General features: G+C 42.4%; 1 protein-coding gene across 4 annotated transcripts in view; it reads right to left on the reverse strand.

The window, feature by feature from the left end:
- Nucleotides 1-19,748, reverse strand: part of LOC124034414 (homeobox protein cut-like 2) — a 130,134-nt gene that overhangs the window by 16,299 nt on the left and 94,087 nt on the right. The gene's annotated exons all lie outside the window — the stretch shown is intronic.

Consider the following 19,748-nt stretch of genomic DNA (forward strand, 5'->3'; position numbering starts at 1 on the left):
CAAAACAGCCACTCACAAATAAAGATCATTCAAAAGCTTGTACAGTGCATTCGGAAAGTACTCAGACCCATTTACTTTTTCCGCATTTTGTTAAGTTACAACCTTATTTTTAAAATAATGTTGTTGTTTTTTCCTCAATATACACACAATGCCCCATAATTACAAAGCAAAAACAGGTTTTTAGAAATTGTTGCAAATATATTACAAATAAAAAAAATGGAAATATTACATTTACTTAAGTATTCAGACCCGTTACTCAGTACTTTGTTGAAGAACCTTTGGCAGAAATTACAGCCTCAGGTCTTCTTGAGTATGACGCTATAAGCTTGGCACACCTTTATTTAGGGAATTTGTCCCATTATCCTATCAAGTTGTCAGGTTGGATGGGGAGCATTGCTGTACAGCTATTTTCAGGTCTTTCCAGAGATGTTCGATAGATCGGGTTCAAGTCTGCCTGGGCCATGGGAGGACATTGAGACTTGTCCCAAAGCCACTTCTGCGTCGTCTTGGCTGTGTGCTTAGGTTTGTTGTCCTGTTGGAAGGTGAACCTTCATCCCAGTCCGAGGTCTCCGGAGCAGGTTGTCATCGAGGATCTAATAATAATAATAATATAATAATATATGCCATTTAGCAGACGCTTTTATCCAAAGCGACTTACAGTCATGCGTGCATACTTTGCTCCGTTCATTGTTCACTCAATCCTGACTAGTCTCCCAGTGCCTGCCTCTGAAAAACATCCCCACAACATGATGCTGCCACCACCATGCTTCACCGTAGAGATGGTGCCAGGTTTCCTCCAGACGTGACGCTTGGTATTATTGTGTTGTGGTTATGACTACAGACCCGTAGCACTCACGTCCGTAGCCATGAAGTGCTTTGAAATGTTGGTAATGGCTCACATCAACACCATTATCCCGGAAACCCTAGACCCACTCCAATTTGCATACCGCCCAAACAGATCCACAGATGACGCAATCTCTATTGCACTCCACAATGCCCTCTCCCACCTGGACAAAAGGAACAGTTATGTGAGAATGCTATTCATTGACTACAGCTCAGCATTCAACACCATAGTACCCTCAAAGCACATCACTAAGCTAAGGATCCTGGAACTAAACACCTCTCTCTGCAACTGGATCCTTGACTTCCTGACGGGCCGCCCCCAGGTGGTGAGGGTAGGTAGCAACACATCTGCCACGCTGATCCTCAACACTGGAGCCCCTCAGGGGTGCGTGCTCAGTCCCCTCCTGTACTCCCTGTTCACCCACGACTGCATGGCCATCATATACCATAATTTGCAAATAAATTCATGAAAAATCCTACAATGTGATTTTCTGGATTTCTTTTCTCATTTTGTCTGTCATAGTTGAAGTGTACCTATGATGACAATTACAGGCCTCATCTTTTTACGTGGGAGAACTTGCACAATTGGTGGCTGACTAAATACTTTTTTGCCCCACTGTATGTAAATAAGGTATTAATTTGATATCATTTCTTTTTATTCTAAAAACCTGTTTTCGCTTTGTCATTATGGGGTATTGTGTGTAGATGAACATTTTTTATTTAATCCATTTTAGAATAAGGCTGTAACGTAACAAAATGTGCAAGTCAAGGGGTCTGAATACTTTCTGAACGCACTGTACATCTGAACAGAATGTAAAAACGGTCAAGTATAAAGTTCAACACTTCCGTCAAGTGAATTTCATTGCAGTCTATTTGATCAAATATGAGATATCACAATTATCCTGGTTCTGCTGTCAAAATACTTATCCTATTATTCAACTTGTGTCAGGATCTTTAAAATGTAACTTTTTAAACAGCCTACTATCCCAAATCCTGCATGAGACAGTACAGGACAGTGCATCATATGCGCTCCTTCACAGCAGTATCAACAGTAGGAGACAGAATCCCACTGAGAAATTGTTCCCAAGAGTGTCTCTGGAATTCACTCAAATGAGATGCCTTTGAAAATCACAGGCTGGGCCTAATGACATGAATAGACTAAACTACTGAGATCAAATTCAATGGAGAGCATCACCTAAATGTATAAATTCATTAAAAAGTAAACCGCATAGATTGCAGTAGAATATGACACGCACTTTAGTCCCGAGTATACACCTAAACAAAGTGTGGAAAAAGTCTGCTCCTGAAACGAACAGAAAAAAAAGAAGCTGGATTCTTTAGCACAACAGAAGAGCTGCTTTGCAATGCATGTGCAGCAGAGCTGGGCCCCACGGGGCCAACTAGGAGTCTGTTTCTCTGCTAACAAGTCTCCTCTGTATCATTTGATCATTTAAATTATTATGCCAGGAATTCTCAGGAGGCGACTCGGCACTCCACTTCACAGGGCTGTTTTTAATCTTCCCTTCCCTTTCTTCCCCTCCCGAAAAGTTCAACAGCTCTGAGAGAGAGAGCTGCTCCTGTTGTGTACCTGCATGCCGCACACCAAAGGAGGTGACTTCTAGTGCCAAAGCACAGAGAGAGAGGCCCAGGGGAGCTGTCTGACAAGGAGGAAGGGAGGATGTAGAGACACACACCAGCCCTTTAAAACTCCAAAAGAGGAGGGGAAATCGCTGCTTTGCTGCACAAACTTTTCTCCCGCAGCTTTCATCCGTTCGTCTTTCTGCTGCTGTGTGGATCACAATCATATCCTTTTATAGCATGGGCACAGACAGAACTGACTTTTCAGAGAGCCTAACCACAGACGTTTACACTTCAACAGACACCACTGAGACAAGACAGCCAAGACTAAACAGGCCACAGAAACACAACAGTCAAACGTACAAACACTTATCAGGGACGCACAAGTTTAAATAAGCAAATTGTTGAAAGACTTCCACAGCCACTTGACATATCTGAAGTTTCATCAGAAACACTTGGTCAGAGATAACCGATTGAACCATTTTTCCCCAGGACCGTTTACAGTAAAATTAGCCTCCTGCGTGTCTATGTTCACTGTTACACCAACACTGGAGATATTGCATCAGTCACATGGGACATCACACTGAAGAGAAAAGCTCTTCTTAGACAAACAGGATGACTTAAAACAGTGCTATTCACATCGACCCACTGTCACAGAAATCCCTTCATCAGCCTCTTTTCCATATATCCTTTTAACCTTCCCTGATCAAAACGCAGAGATTACGGTAGGCTCTCATACCTGGACAAGCAGGGATTATCAATCAGTGGCTAAATCCAATTTAAAGTGACCGTAGATAAACTACATGGCCAAAAGTATGTAGACACCTGCTCGTCGAACATTTCATTCCAAAACCATGGGCATTAATATGGAGTTGGTCCTCCTTTGCTGCTATAACAGACTCCACTCTTCTGGGAAGGATTTCCACTCGATGTTGGAACATTGCTGCGGGGCCTTGCTTCCATTCAGCCACAAGAGCGTTAGTGAGGTTGGGTACTGATGTTGGGCGATTAGGCCTGGCTCGCAGATGGCGTTCCAATTCATCCCAAAGGTGTTCGATAGCGTTGAGGTCAGGGCTCTGTAGGCCAGTCAAGTTCTTCCACACTGATCTCGACAAACCATTTCTGTATGGACCTTGCTTTGTGCACCGGGGGCATTTTCATGCTGAAACAGTAAAGGGCCTTCCCCAAACTGTTGCCACAAATTGTCAAGAATGTAATTGTATGCTGTAGCATTAAGATTTCCCTTCACTGGAACTAAGGGGCCTAGCCCGAAACATAGCCCCAGACCATTATTCCTCATCCACCAAACTTTACAGTGGCACTATGCAGGTAGCGTACTCCTAACCCAGATTAGTCTGTCGGACTGCCAGATGGTGAAGTGTGATTCATCACTCCAAAGAACACGTTCCCACTGATCCAGAGTTCAATGGAGGCGAGCTTTACACCACTCTTAGGCTTGTTTGTGGCTGCTCAGCCATGGAAACCCATTTCATGAAATTCCCAGTTAACAATTATTTTGCTGACCACTCCACAGCACTCAAATACAACACAGGAGCAGCTTCAGCAGCAGGTTCATCCTGTCTAAACGGCAGAGGTTTAGACGGTCATTTTTACCCACAGCGATGAGGCATTTTAATGAGTGTTCGGGCTGACCCCAATTAGTCGACTGGTCGATTGTTTGGTCAATAGGCTGTTGGTCAACCAAGATGGTTTTAGTCGAGCAGTAATATATATATATATATTTATTACTGCTCGACTAAAACAACGTGAACAGTCAAGAGGCGACTCCAGGATACTGGGCTTTTATGCAGAATTCCTCTGTCCAGTGTGTGTTCTTTTGCCCGTCTTAATATTTTATTTTCATTGGACAGTCTGAGATTTGGCTTTTTCTTTGCAACTCTGCCTAAAAGGCTAGCATCCCGTAGTCACCTCTTCACTGTTGACGTTGAGACTGGTGTTTTAATGAAGTACTATTTAATGAAGCTGCCAGTTGAGGACTTGTGAGGCGTCTGTTTCTCAAACTAGACACTCTACTGTACTTGTCCTCTTGCTCAGTTGTGCACCAGGGCCTCCCACTCCTCTTTCTATTCTGGTTAGAGCCAGTTTGCGCTGTTCTGTGAAGGGAGTAGTACACAGCATTGTACAAGATCTTCAGTTTCTTGGAAATTTCTCCCATGGAATAACCTTCATTTCTCAGAACAAGAATAGACTGACGAGTTTCAGAAGAAAGGTATTTGTTTCCCGCCATTTTGAGCCGGTTATCGAATCCACAAATGCTGATGCTCCAGATACTCAACTAGTCTGAAGAAGGCCAGTTTTATTGCTTCTTTAATCAGTACACCAGTTGTAAAAGGGTTTTCTAATGATCAATTAGCTTGTTAAAATGATAAACTTGGATTAGCTAACACAACTTGCCATTGGAACACAGGAGTGATGGTTGATGATAATGGGCCTCTGTACACCTATGTAGATATTCCATTAAAAAAACATTTAGTTTCCCGCTACAATAGTCATTTACAACATTAACAATGTCTACCCTGTATTTCTGATCAATTTGATGTTATCTTAATAGACTAAATGTGCTTCCTTCAAAAACAAGGAAATGTCCAAGTGATCCCAAACTTTTGAGCGGTAAAATATACATATATGCGTCCATCTCAGTGAACTGATCCATCGCGGAGGCCTAAACTTAAAGCCAATTTATGCTTGAACCGAAAATATGGTTGGAGGCTCCAAATCGAGCTCTGTACCCCATCACCATACCCCTCCCAAATGTTGCAACAATGCGGAGAGCTCTGTATAGCTCCGCATTGACAGGATTGGTTGACAGTAGGTGGGCGCGGCACATCCTGTATAAACACAAACGCACTTCCTTGACAACAGCTCTGCACTGCTCGGTGATGCACAAGAAGTGAATGCCCTGATTTCTGCTTATCACCGTAAATCTGCATGGCCAATGCAGACGTCGGATTGACAAATTGTTAGCGTTTGATTGTTAGTGTATATTCACCATTACATATACCGTTAATCCCTAATCTACAATGTTTGTTACATTGGTCACGGTAATTACTTTGATGCTTTCAATATGATTCCAGTCTTTCCGTTCTCATTGTCTGAGTGGACACATTGTTTGCACAACCTATGGTACACTTGTGAGAAACAAGTTTTTATACATTTCATTCCATTTACGAGTTTTGTCAATTTAGTCATTGTCTTTTGTTTGGTGCTCTCCTGTCAATGTTGAGTAAGGACGCGCACGCATAGAAGTGGTCTATAGGCTACCTGCAAAATCTTTCCAGCTGTCTCCCTTTCGATAACCACTCAGGGTGAATGCGAAAAATGTCATGCTCTGATCCAGTGGAAACGTCATAAAATAGGCCTACCTGATTACTTATCAGCGCTTGGCAGGGACTGAAATAGTTTCCGGTACTCATTTTGGGTTCTGGTACTGTTTATAATTTGGTGCAAGAGCTCCACAATACTACTGAGCTAATATTCTATAAGAGGAACAGAAGCTCAAGCAGTAGTACATTTGAGGTGCCAATACTCCGCTCCTCACCAAGTCCAGCACTGCTTCTTATCCCTTGCAAATAGCCTACAGCTGTGTCAGTCCGGAGCTCACTGACGGGGTAACTGAGGGCCCAGAATATTTTACACAAGACAGGCCATGCGCAGCTAATGTGATTTCTAGGATATTAATTTTTATCAGGATGCTTTCTACCTGCAGGCTGCAATGTTTTCATTTGTTGGCTTTATGTAGGCTATTTTACATAGTTGGTAATGGCAAATAAGTAACTTTTTAGGGTTGTATCATTTTGATTAACCACATGACAATGTTGATATGAAGACTTATTATAAATTAAATGAAACCGTTTCACGCAAATTTACATATGAAAACCATAACTGGCACGCAGATCGGTAGAAATGGTAATATACATTTGCAGTCAACATGAGAAAGGTTGCAGACTCCTCATGTAGCCTATTAACTTCAGGGGGGTAATGGCAGAATCTGCAAAAGCCAGCTGGAGCGGGAGGTGAATAGTTGGGTCAGCTAAGTTTTTTTTCTCTTCTGGTTATCTAGATCTCTGGCGCCCTCGTGAGGCATGTCTTATTTCATCAAACCATAAACTTCAAGTATTAGACAAGCTCAATGCATATAGATGATTTTATTAAAACACATAGGGTGTGTCTATATATGGAAAAATACTTTTAAAATGTCAACCAATCCATTGGTAGAAAGACCAGACGACTTTCGGTGGACCAAGATTTTTTTTAGTCAGGGACAATCCTAAAGAAGTATAATTGATGAACTGTTTAATGAGGTCTTTCTATTAAAATGTTTTTTTTGTTGCTTGTTTCCCTCCAGAGTATGATAGAAAACAGCACTTGAATCAGACTATTATCTTAGGGATACTATGGTTGGTGCATGTGCCTTAAAGTGTCCCCCCCCCCCCCTTTTCTTCATGTGTTGGTCATTGTAAGTCATTTTTGATGATGCTGTGATAAAACTATTTCCCCAGTTGGGATTAATAAAGTAACACTCTAATCTTGGATGTTGCTTGTAGAGGCAGTATGGAACTTGGTAGTGAGTGTTGTAATCGAGGACAGACGATTTTTAGGTGCTTCTGCACTCGGCGGTCCTGTTCTGTGAGCTTGTGTGGCCTACCACTTCGGGGCTGAACCATTGTTGCTCCTAGATGTTTCCACTTCACAATAACAGCACTTGCAGTTGACCGGGGCAGTTCTAGCAGGGCAGAAATATGACAAACTGACTTGTTGGGAAGGTGGCATCCTATGACGGTGCCACGTTGAAAGTCACTGAGCTTCTCATTAAGGCCATTCTACTGCCAATGTTTGTTTATGGAGATTGCATGGCTGTGTGCTTGATTTTACACACCTGTCCGCAATGGGTGTGGTTGAAATAGCCGAATCCACTAATTTGAAGGGCTGTCCACATTCTGCTGTATATATAGTGTATATGGTAGATCTGTATACAAAATGAACCCAGTCAAAGAGGAGAGCAGCAGGGGTACTCTGAAGGACCAGGATGTAGCTCTGAAAGATGGGCAATCATTTGGGGGAAGAGTCAAAGAAGACTGCTGATAATGAAAGAGAACAGGGCTACTAATTGAAGTTGCTAATATGCAGTGCTGGATATTCCTTTAAGAGCAAATCTCTAACCATAAATCTTTACTAAAAAGGAATATTAAATAATTTAATGGAGTTGTACACTATCCTGCCATTATACCTATAATTACTTAATCCCAATCATGAAGCGAGCCATGGCCGACCCACCATTATGTACAGAAGTCAGTCATATCGTTATCTATGCAACTACAGTAAATGTTTTAATTCAGCCCTTATCTTAATTATGGTTGATTGGACATCTGCCTGTAGGTCATGATAACAGATAGATAACAGCACCTCATTGAGGGTCATAAATCGTAGCACATTAATACATAATATTCTTCAGTGAAACATGGTTCATTACCACATGAATCACAGTGACTGGGAGAAGGTGTTGATGAACAGAATTTTATGAGGAGGTTCAGAGGTCATTCTGGACACACACATGCCTGCTGTCCTCGCAGTATACAAGCAAAGACAAGTTGGCATTCAGGATCCTGGCATCATTTATACTTCACCACAGTTCTTTAACAAGTTCTACCTGGTTTGGTGTTATTGTGTAAGCTATCATATAATCTGTGTGTGTGTGGTCTCATCATCTACATTGTTTACACTGTGAGCAGAGTTTGCATCAGCGTTACAGATGAGATAAAGGGCTTCCATGGCTGGTTCCTAGCAGCCACTGGTCTGGTGTTACTCTGCTATTGCTCATCCCACAGCAGGGGGGAGCTCTCTGGGTGCTGGGTGTTGCTCCTTGACAGGCCAGGGCTAGCCTGGTCACCACATATCTGTTTGTGCTGGATAGCTAACTCCTTTGGTTGTTCCTATGAAGTTGGATATAGGACAGGCTTGGCCAGGGCCCACTGTGTTTTTGTCCACATAGAAACTGTGTCTGTTGGGACAGACAGGTCCCAAACGTGTGTCTGGGTGGGCGGTGGAGGTGCGTAGGAGTGGACGAGGGTGGCGTGAGCCAAGACAAGCAGGTGTGTTGGGGCGGTCCGTCTTGGCCCTGTCAGCGATACACCATCATTAGGCGGTGTGGGCTCAGCGGGGTGCACCACTACGTCTCCCTGGGCCCTGTGTAATTACGCTCTGACATAATTAACCCAGCAAGCCCATTAGCCAAACGCTGGCTGGCTGGAGAGAGGAAAAAACCTCTATAATTATGTGTTGTGCGTGTGTTAATGAGGCCAGCTGTGTTCCCATCATACAACACGAACAAATTAATTTATAAGGCTGTGCTTCAAGGTTTTTTTATTTTCATTCAAAACAGTCTTGTTTTTGTTTTTCTCCAAGTGGTCTTCAAGGTCCAAAAACATTATTTTCTGCTGTTGCAACAAACCGTAACACTGTCATGGATCGAAACTAGGTTGACTGAACTGTTAGTCCTTAGTTCAACCTTCAAAGACAAAGTGCATCATCAAAATGGCTACCTTTGAAAAAGGTTAGCTTTTTAAAATTAAACTAAACAATAACAAACTTAGAGTACGGGAGTCTCCATCCAACGCAGCTAAAGTCTAATAGTCTTTACAAAGTCATCTATTCTTCTAACAACTGCAGTCACTTGCACTCACAAGGTACAATTATTTAATGTCTATCCTTGTTTGAACCTAGATTATATTGATTTTTGTAGCTACAATAAAACCATTTAACAAAATATTAACTTTGACAAGCAATGAAAGAAATACAAAAATCCTAATACTACAGTAAAATCAGTAGGTTTCTGTGCTGTCTTTTCCATACATTTAAGTCAAATTTACATTTAAGTCATTTAGCAGACGCTCTTATCCAGAGCGACTTACAAATTGGTGCATTCACCTTATGACATCCATACTACACAACTGATATTCAGAGAGCAGAACAAACGTTTGTCCCTTGACGTCTTGATGTGAAGAAGAGAGTGAAAGATAAAGAAACAGAAAGAGTAATGGTGAAAGAAGAGTCTTTCACTGACAGACAAGCTGAAAGAGACACTCTTTACCATGCTCTGCTGTATGTGTTCCACACATGCCTTTGTCTGGCAGACTGAAGGACATAGACGGCATTACATCAATAACTAGTGTCTCTACAACAATGTCAAAAGACACTCTTAGAAATATACATAAACAAAAAATGAACTCCACCACTTTAATTGATAGAGTAAGCATTCATGTTTTCTTTCTGCATTACAAAACTCATAAGCAATAACTGTTTCATGAACAACTGAAGTCATGTAGACTTCAGAGCTTGAGTGTCAGTCTTACCATTATATAGACTATATATACAAAAGTACGTGGACAAATTCCATTCAAGTATTCAATATTCCTTTTTTAGTAAATATTTACGGTTAGAGATTTGCTCTTAAAGGAATATCCAGCACTGCATATTAGCAACTTCAATTAGTAGCCCTGTTCTCTTTCATTATCAGCAGTCTTCTTTGACTCTCCCCCAAATGATTGCCCATCTTTCAGAGCTACATCCTGGTCCTTCAGAGTACCCCTGCTGCTCTCCTCTTTGACTGGGTTCATTTTGTATACAGATCTACCATATACACTATATATACAGCAGAATGTGGACACCCCTTCAAATTAGTGGATTCGGCTATTTCAGCCACACCCATTGCGGACAGGTGTATAAAATCAAGCACACAGCCATGCAATCTCCATAAACAAACATTGGCAGTAGAATGGCCTTAATGAAGGGCTCAGTGACTTTCAACGTGGCACCGTCATAGGATGCCACCTTCCCAACAAGTCAGTTTGTCATATTTCTGCCCTGCTAGAACTGCCCCAGTCAACTGCAAGTGCTGTTATTGTGAAGTAGGAGCAACAATGGTTCAGCCATGAAGTGGTAGGCCACACACGCTCACAAAACGGGACATAGCTCTGAAGCAACACTCACTAAGGAGTTCCAAAATGCCTCTGGAAGCGACGTCAGCATAATAACTGTTCGTCGGGAGCGTCATGAAATGGGTTTCCATGGCCGAGCAGCGACAACACAAGCCTAAGATCACCATGTGCAATACCAAGCGTCGGCTGGGGTGGTGTAAAGCTCGCCACCATTGAACCCTACCTGTCTGAATGCATAGCGCCAACTGTAAAGTTGGGTGGAGGAGGAATAATGGTCTGGGGCTGTTTTTCATGGTTCGGGTTAGGCCCCTTAGTTCCAGTGAAGGGAAGTCTTAACACTACAGCATACAATGACATTATAGATGATTATGTGCTTCCAACTTTGTGGCAAAAGTTTGGGGAAGGCCCTTTCCTGTTTCAACATGACAATTCCCCCGTGCACAAAGCTAGGTCCATACAGAAATGGATTGTCGATATCAGTGTGGAAGAACTTGACTGGCCTGCACAAAGCCCTGATCTCAACCCCGTCAAACACCTTTGGGATGAATTGGAAGGCCAACTGCGAGCCAGGCCTAATCGCCCAACATCAGTGCCCGACCTCACTAATGCTCTTGTGGCTGAATGGAAGTCCCCACATTAATGTTCCAAAAACCCTTCCCTGAAGAGTAGAGGCTATTATAGCAGCAAAGGGTGGACCAAATCCATATGAATTAATGATTTTGGAATGAGATGTTTGAGAAGCAGGTGTCCACATACACTACATTACCAAAAGTATCTCTCCCTCCATACACACACACTTCCTCTCTGTTCTGAGCACACACTCTACCGGTCCCTCTGGGGTCTCTGCTCCACGGGGATCCATTGGAGAGGCCCAGCTCTTTTATGAACATAATGGATTATTAAGCACCTCAAACATCTCCTGGGCCTTTGTTTATTACTGCTCTTATTAATCACTTGTGCAGAATCTCGTCCCGCCCAAAGGAGATTTCATTTTCAAAACCGCCACAAACATGGCACACACACATAGCTCTCTGAGTTCCCTCATTTTCTATGGGATGTACTCAGCAGCACACTTATTATACAAATCCCCTCAATACCTTACAGGCGTCCATAAGCCTCTCTCTCTCTCTCCCTCTCTCTCAGGTGTCTGCCACCATATATAGAGAGATACAAGGGGAAATTAATGCTATTTTAATAGAATAGGGTCAACGCAACAGTCAATAACGCTCTGTTCTTACAACCTTGGAGCCAAAGGAAATAACGAAAGGACTGAAATATGTACTGCACTTACAATCTCGCAGGCCAAGGAGACTTCCAATACATGAATGTTCACTGTGCAATGAAGTCACAAAGCCATGATGGAATTGTGTTTATACAGTACTTGTACCTGGTCCTTGAACCTGTACCATGCAGTAGTATTTTGTCACCACTAGCAAGCACTGTTGGCCCAACGTTTCAGCTGATGCAGATCTCAGCCCTGCCAAGGGCCCAACAAACATAAAACACACGCAGACGCGCACACACACAAACATACGAGTGCATTCAGATCAGCACCTCTTCACACACAGTAAGTGAGCTCCCTGCTCAGATGAAAGGTACTGTGTTATTCAGGAGAGATGGAGGTAGAGCGAGAGAGAGAGAGAGAGGGATGGGTGATCCTGAGGGAGGAGTGTGAGTAAAGAGAGGGGAGGCAGAGCAAACACCTGGAGCGCCAGACTCAGGGCTACGCTCCTGGCGACAAGGCCCGCTCCTCTTCTCACAGTGACAGGTACAAACAGCAAGGTTCAAACGCCGTCTCAGAGTCAGAGACACTCACACAGGAGGGAGAGTGAGGGATAGAGATGAGAGATCAGGAGAGTTGAGGGGAGATCAGAAGAGACCAAGAGAGATGAGGAGATACCAGGATAGACCAGGAGAGACAAGAAGAGACCAGGAGAGATGAAGAGAGACCGGGAGAGATGAGGAGAGACCGGGAGAGAGGTGTAGCCCTGGAGAGCCAATGCAGTCATGGAAACTGTCACTGTTTTTCACATTCTGTGTTGGAGAACTAGTTTATTTACACTGATCAAAAGGTATGGAGGTGAAAATAGAAACAATGAAGCATTGTATACCAGTATTTTTCCAGGCCTGATATGAGTCTTAAAATGCATGACATTATGATTCTGGTGTGTGACAGTTGGGCTTGGAGACCCAATGATAGTTTTTTATTTGTATAACATTTTCAAGGTGTTCTCATTGCTCAGACCATATACAAAAACATATACTGTTCCCCATAAAATGCATAGGATGTAGTGGAGTTGCCTCATAGAGCACGCCCTGTAGAACTGTTCATGATACCGGTCCAGGTTGCCATAGTCACATTGTCGTGCTACATGTATTTCTTTGTCACAGGAAACAACACCGCTCTGCACCACTCTGGGTGGTACCACTAAAGCTAGCTAACTTCATGATGTGTTCATATCCTATCTGGATGGAGTTAGGACCACAGAGATCTTATTAAATTACTAGAGGGGCTATGCCATAAATTCTCGAAGTTCCAGAATGAAGTGAAAATGGCAGCCATATTGTTCAGGGAGAAATTCAAACCAGTCTAATTGGAATGAATGACAGTAGAGCCATTATCCTCATTTTACTTATGTAGGGAAATAAAACAAAGGCATGTGATACTCTATATCAAAAATTGTATTGTATCATATAATTATTGTCAACCTAAAATATTGTTATATTATCATAAATACAGTTTATATGGGTTTTTATACCAATTTCCGGTATAAGTAGCCTCTAAAATATATGTAAACACACCATAAATGTCAAAAATACACAAGTGAAGCTGAGTCCAGACACATCAAATATAATGATAGCTATCTTGTTTAGCAGCTGGGAATTGATACACTTGCTGACTTTACAGTAAAAACAAAAGCCAAATCATAACAAAATATGAAGAATGAGCCATTAGTATAGAGGATTTCTGTTGACATCAGCCGAAAGAGCAGAGTGATGTGTATGTTAGTGTCTGTATGTCTGCCTGTGGGTATGTGTGTGTGTGTGTGTGTGTGTGTGTGTGTGTGTGTGTGTGTGTGTGTGTGTGTGTGTGTGTGTGTGTGTGTGTGTGTGTGTGTGTGTGTGTGTGTGTGTGTGTGTGTGTGTGTGTGTGTGTGTGTGTGTGTGTGTGTGTGTGTGTGTGTTCATAGGAGAGAGAGATAGAGAGCGAGAGCGAGAGAGAGAGAGAGAGAGAGTGAGAGAGTGAGAGAGTGAGAGAGTGAGAGAGAGAGAGTGAGAGAGAGAGAGAGAGAGAGACACACAGTGTATAGTATTTCCTCTGTCTATAACATTCATATGAATTGTGAAATTGAAAACAGCATCATAACATGTTCATCGCTATTGTGGATAACTGATACCTGACACCAAACGTCACTGCTAAATGGATACAACAGGTCACATATTGACTTGCTGCCCTTGTCCCCCTCCCTGGCTCTCCTTCTGCATTCATTAACTCTGTTGTCGGCTGCTCTCATTGGACCAATGGCCTTTGAGTGTCAGCAGACAGACCAGCATGCAAGGAGCCTTTCAATTGAAATAAGAGGAGCAAGAGAAAAATAATGCCTGGCAATGAATAGTAATAACGGCATTAAGATTAACGAGCATGGCGTGTAAAGAATAATTGCGTCTGTCAGAATATTAAAAATACATGAGCTGGAGCATTTGTTTGGAGACTGGTGGGAAAGCAGCACATTGTTGTGTTTATAGGGGAGGAGGAAGATAAAGTGGGAACCACAGCCAACTGACTGTCCTCTGGTGTACCTGGAGCAATCCATTCTGGGAAGAGGGGGTGACCTTGGACAGGCCAGTGAGATGCACAATGATAAACAGGCGTTGGATACCGCAGGCCCACCTCACAGTCACAGATGGCATATTCTGTGAGGGGGCCGATACACAAATACCCTACTTGTTGTTGTGACTCCTGTTTGGAATCAGATAGAGGTAAAGAATATCTGAAGGATAATAATTAACATATTGAGACTTTTAGCAATTAGCAGTTAACAACAATTATTGGTATAGCATTATGGGATTAGACGGCAAATAATAAATCAGCAGTTTTTGCTTTTGCTGCAGTGCAAAAAAACAACTCCAATATTAACTCCTTCTGTGTAGTAAGCCCAGGAGAAATCATCCATGCACACACCTGCAGTGACACACAGTATGAGAGCTAAGACTAGAGCCTCCGATGAGGGAAAGTCTCCTAGATGCTAATGCTAGCGCAGGTCTAGGTAAAATCAGATGGAGATGAGTGTCTGGATTTGCTAATCCAAGGACACCTGATGTAGCCAGAGAGGCCCACACTTTTAGACAAGGCTCAACCCCCAACCCGGACGGACAATCAAAGAGAACTGATTGTTGGGATTGGATGTCCACTTCAATGTCATATATGTTTACAAATTACATCACATTGGTCAAATGTACAGAAAATAGGAACTGATTAGAAAGTGAGTATGCATGCGCGCGTGTGTGTGTGTGTGTGTGTGTGTGTGTGTGTGTGTGTGTGTGTGTGTGTGTGTGTGTGTGTGTGTGTGTGTGTGTGTGTGTGTGTGTGTGTGTGTGTGTGTGTGTGTGTGTGTGTGTGTGTGTGTGTGTGTGTGAAAGTAAAAGTAAATGTTCAATTCCATCCTTATCCTAGCTACAAGGGTTCCGATACAGTTTAACTGCCACATGGTTTATGAGTACACTTTCTTGTCAATGCCTGTGTTGTCCTCGTTGCGTTACATTACCACTGTTGGTTCAGTCTGCTCTTGATAGAAAATGTGTTTATGACAAAATATAGCCCCTAAAACCATCCTGGGTCCTCCGTTAAGCCCTTGATATGTGAAAGTGTAGGTCAGGAAATCAAACTGAATACATCTCAAAAGACATCCATTTCTTATCAAGAAAATAACTCAATTCAAAGTGTGTGGTGCAATATCAAGCAGGAGACTTCAATGAAAAATGGAGACCTTTAAAAGTAAGTCGCTATTTCTCCGACATCCACTTTTATCTTGAATTCATTAAATCTGTAAACAGCATTCTCTACTCTTGCCATGAGTGTTCCTCTGATCTAGCTGGAGATTGGACTGTGTTTTCCTCTCGTCTCCTGCAACAAAGAGCAATACTGTATAGTTTTCCCCGGGACCAAACAACAACAGAATAAACACAGTCTTTCTCCCCATCCTTCGCGCCTTCTCTTTCTCTCTCACTTCCCCTGCTGGTCACATCAGGCCTGCGTTTCACATTAAGACAAGCTACAGTTGGCTTTTAATTGGCCCTCTGCAATCACCAGCCTATCCCCACAAGGATCGGCTCTCCTCAGCAATGCAACTCTCAAGGACCAGCACTCAGGTTTTGAAGTGGCCCCACACAGTCTTGGAAACCACAGAGAGCACCGACTCTAAAACATAGATAAGAGCTACAGTCTTATGATGTTACAGGATATGTAATCTGTATCAGAATGTTTTTAATGGCATTATACCCATAAATAACACAACAAGTAACTGTAACACACAGCTATTAATGTTCCCAATGTTGAAGTAGGCCTACTCCCTCTTATCAATGTTCTTGAAGTTTAACACTTGTGCGTGTGTGTGTGTGTGTGTGCGCGCAAGTACTGTTAAGGCTCAGACACACCAATAGCGTTTGTTGGTTGAGAGTACTTAGCACCTCTGAAAGTAATTTGCGAACTGAGTGCGCACAGCATGTAGAATCAAGTAAAGAATTATGGCGGGTGGTCCCTAAAACATTGATTGGCAGACAAACAAAGCAAATAATGAAATCATTACAATTGGTAAACTCTTCAAGCATTGTGTGTGTGTGTGTCTAAAAAATGAACATTTTTAGAAAGTGCCATACTGGGTTACCATAATACCCATGTCCTGTCCAGAAACAACCCCTAGCCCCTCAACATCTGCTCTGTCAACTTTGTCCAACTGTCTGGAAGAGGTTAAGTCTTGGATGCAGAACAACTTCCTCCAACTCAACAGCAGCAAGACCGAGGCAACTCCTGCAGCATCCGCCCTGCTATCTCTCCTCAGTCATCACCAACCTGGGTTTGATATTCCGTGCACTCTCCTTCAATGCCCACATTAAATCACATATGTATAACGTAATTCATAAGCCATGCCAAACTGCTTAATGCACCCAGGACCCGGCTCCAAACAAACCATAACTTTTCCTGCCACGTACCACACATTTGGAACTCCCTTCCTGACAAGACTGTTCACTGTTGGGCTTTTAAAAATAAAGAAATCTATTTCATGCACTTTGAGTTAATTCATGCATCTGTCCTCGTGCTCCTAGACCTTAGTGCTGCTTTTGATACCATCGATCACCACATTCTTTTGGAGAGATTGGAAACCCAAATTGGTCTACACGGGCCTGGTTTAGATCTTATCTGTTGAAAAGATACCAGTTTGTCTCTGTGGATGGGTTATCCTCTGACAAATCAACTGTACATTTTGGTGTTCCTCCAGGTTCTGTTTTAGGACCACTATTGTTTTCACTATATATTTTACCACTTGGTGATGTCATTTGGAAACATCACGTTACCTTTCACTGCTATGCGGATGACACACAGCTGTACATTTCGATGAAACATGGTGAAGATCAAATGACCGCTTTGCACACTCTTGGCATTCTCTTATACCAGCTTCACCAGGAATGCTAAAAATAAAGAAAAACTCTTGAATGAGTAGGTGCTCTAAAACTTTTGACCGGTAGTGTAGGTAGCTAGGATATGTCAGTCTGCTAACAATTTACAGTTTATTAATAAGTCAATACACACTAAATCTTATGCAAACATTTGAGAAAAAATACTATCTTGGCATTGTGGCACGGTATGTACAGCTATTAATATATTAATCAATAGATAATAGATCTGTGGTGTGTATTCATGGGTGCCTTGGGAAGCCAGGCTTCCCCAAATAAAGTGTCTCTTTCGTCTGTCTGTGTTTCATAAATTTTCTTGAATGTACAGTATTGCACCGGAGAAAGCATCCGAGCGCCCCTCTGTCTCAGGATGTGTAGCCCATTTATCAGATTCTGTCTGATCAAAAAGAGTATGACATTGTTGTTGCCCGTAGCATTGAATGCAAGGGAAGCCAGCGAGCATTTGGCCTCCCCTTGATCATTTGTTTTATAAAATAATAGCCAACTGAGTGAGCTCAGCTGTGAATGGTCCTGGTGCACCAACAAAAAAAAGTGTCAAATGGAAGTTAGTTTGGATTTGGCTTCAAACCAATCACATCACATTAGAAGCTAAACATTAACAACACATCTCGTTGTGTCATTGGGATTGTGTATGATTAGGGGTGTGTCTAGTTAGGCTTGGCTGCCTGAGGCGGTTCTCAATTGGAGTCAGGTGATTCTCGTTGTCTCGGATTGGGAACCGTATTTAGGTAGCCTGAGTTCGCTTTCTATTTTGTGGGTGTTTGTACCTGTCTCTGTGTTGTAGTCACCAGATAAGGCTGTAATTAGTTTCACGTTTCGTTTGTTGTTTTCGTATTTCAGTTATTTCATGTACCTTCATATCTTTCATTAAAGTCATGAGTAACCTACACGCTGCGCTTCGGTCCGACTCTCTTCAACAGACGAACGCCGTTACATACTGACTAATGATTATAACAGTGATTTAATTCTCTATACTGGCTAATGATTATAACGGTGATTTAAAACCTCCATACTGGCTAATGATTATAACGGTGATTTAATTCTCCATACTGGCTAATGATTATAACGTAATTCTCCATACTGGCTAATGATTATAACGGTGATTTAATTCTCCATACTGGCTAATGATTATAACAGTGATTTAATTCTCCATACTGGCTAATGATTATAACAGTGATTTAACTCTCCATACTGACTAATGATTATAACAGTGATTTAACTCTCCATACTGACTAATGATTATAACGGTGATTTAATTCTCCATACTGGCTAATTATTATAACAGTGATTTAATTCTCCATACTGACTAATGATTATAACGGTGATTTTGAACAGACATTGTGCCCCTGGACTGAGAGGATGGACCTTCTGTTCTTTCGTTTTTGTACTTTTTACCCCCTTTTCATGATATCAAATTGGTTGTTACAGTCTTGTCCATTGCTGCAACTCCCGTACCGACTCGGAGAGGCAAAGGTTGAGAGTCATGCAGCCTCCGAAACACGACCCTTAACCCGGAAGCCAGTCACACCAATGTGTCAGAGGAAACACCGTACAACTGGTGACCGAAGTCGGCATGCATGCGCCCGGCTCAAGGACATCGGCACAAGGACATCCCGGCTGGCCAAACCCTCCCCTAACCCGCACGATGCTGGGCCAATTGTGTGTCGCCGCATGGGTCTCCCGGTCGCGGCCGGCTGGGACACAGCCTGGGAACCCGGGTCTGTAGTGATGCTTCTAGCACAGAAATGCACTCGGGAGGCACGAGAGGATGGAAGTTCAACATGTAGCTAGATGTAGTACGTTAATGTTAACTAGCTCGCCTGCCACATTGTTGCCCATGAAAGGAAGTTAGGCAAGTGAGCAAGCATTTTAGCCAGGTAGCCTAGGACAATCAAATCTAAAAGCTTGTACTGTATGACAGTCATAAACCATTTAGGCAACATGAAAGAGGAGGATGGCACTGGTGTTTCTCTACAAGTAGGGCGAGTCAGGTTTTTCTACTTGCACACAGAAATAATTCGGATACCATGGACAGCCACATCATATTTAGCTAATGTTGATTGGACTAAATCGTTTTTGATATATTTTAGTTGTCACTGTATTAGGACTAAGCAGAGGTGATTAGATGATGTAGAAATGTTGAAGTTGAAATGGTGCTGGAATAGTGGAGGCAGCACCTGTTTTCTTTGCGACTGGCGGTAACTCTCTGTGGTTCTAAATCAATAGTTGTTTAGTAGTCCGAAAATGTCAGAAACATGAACTAGCTTGACCATGCTGTAGGTCATGTAACTGCTTGGTACATGCGGTATGTTTTGTGGATGATGCTCTCAGGTTTTCTGATGAAACACAGGTGTGTTTGAATTTATTCTGCCACTGTATCTTCTTATTGTCTCGGCCTTAGGCCTATATATCATGGTGTCAGAGCATATGAACTAATAGGTTATACAGCAAACAACACAATTATCACAACACATTTTTGCCTGGCTTGGCTTCCCAGTGATTTTACCCACACACCGCTACTTTAATAGATTCATAGAATAGAGATAGAAGGGTGAACTCCTACTTTGAAAGGACATGAAGTGAAAGGACATGAAGTGTTGGCTGTGCACTTGACCAATGATAGGCATTCCAAATTGAACCCCGTCAACATGTGAAAGTTGAAATATCAAGTCCTTTTGG

Source organism: Oncorhynchus gorbuscha, linkage group LG04 (genome assembly GCF_021184085.1).
Source record: "Oncorhynchus gorbuscha isolate QuinsamMale2020 ecotype Even-year linkage group LG04, OgorEven_v1.0, whole genome shotgun sequence".
Classification (NCBI taxonomy): domain Eukaryota; kingdom Metazoa; phylum Chordata; class Actinopteri; order Salmoniformes; family Salmonidae; genus Oncorhynchus; species Oncorhynchus gorbuscha.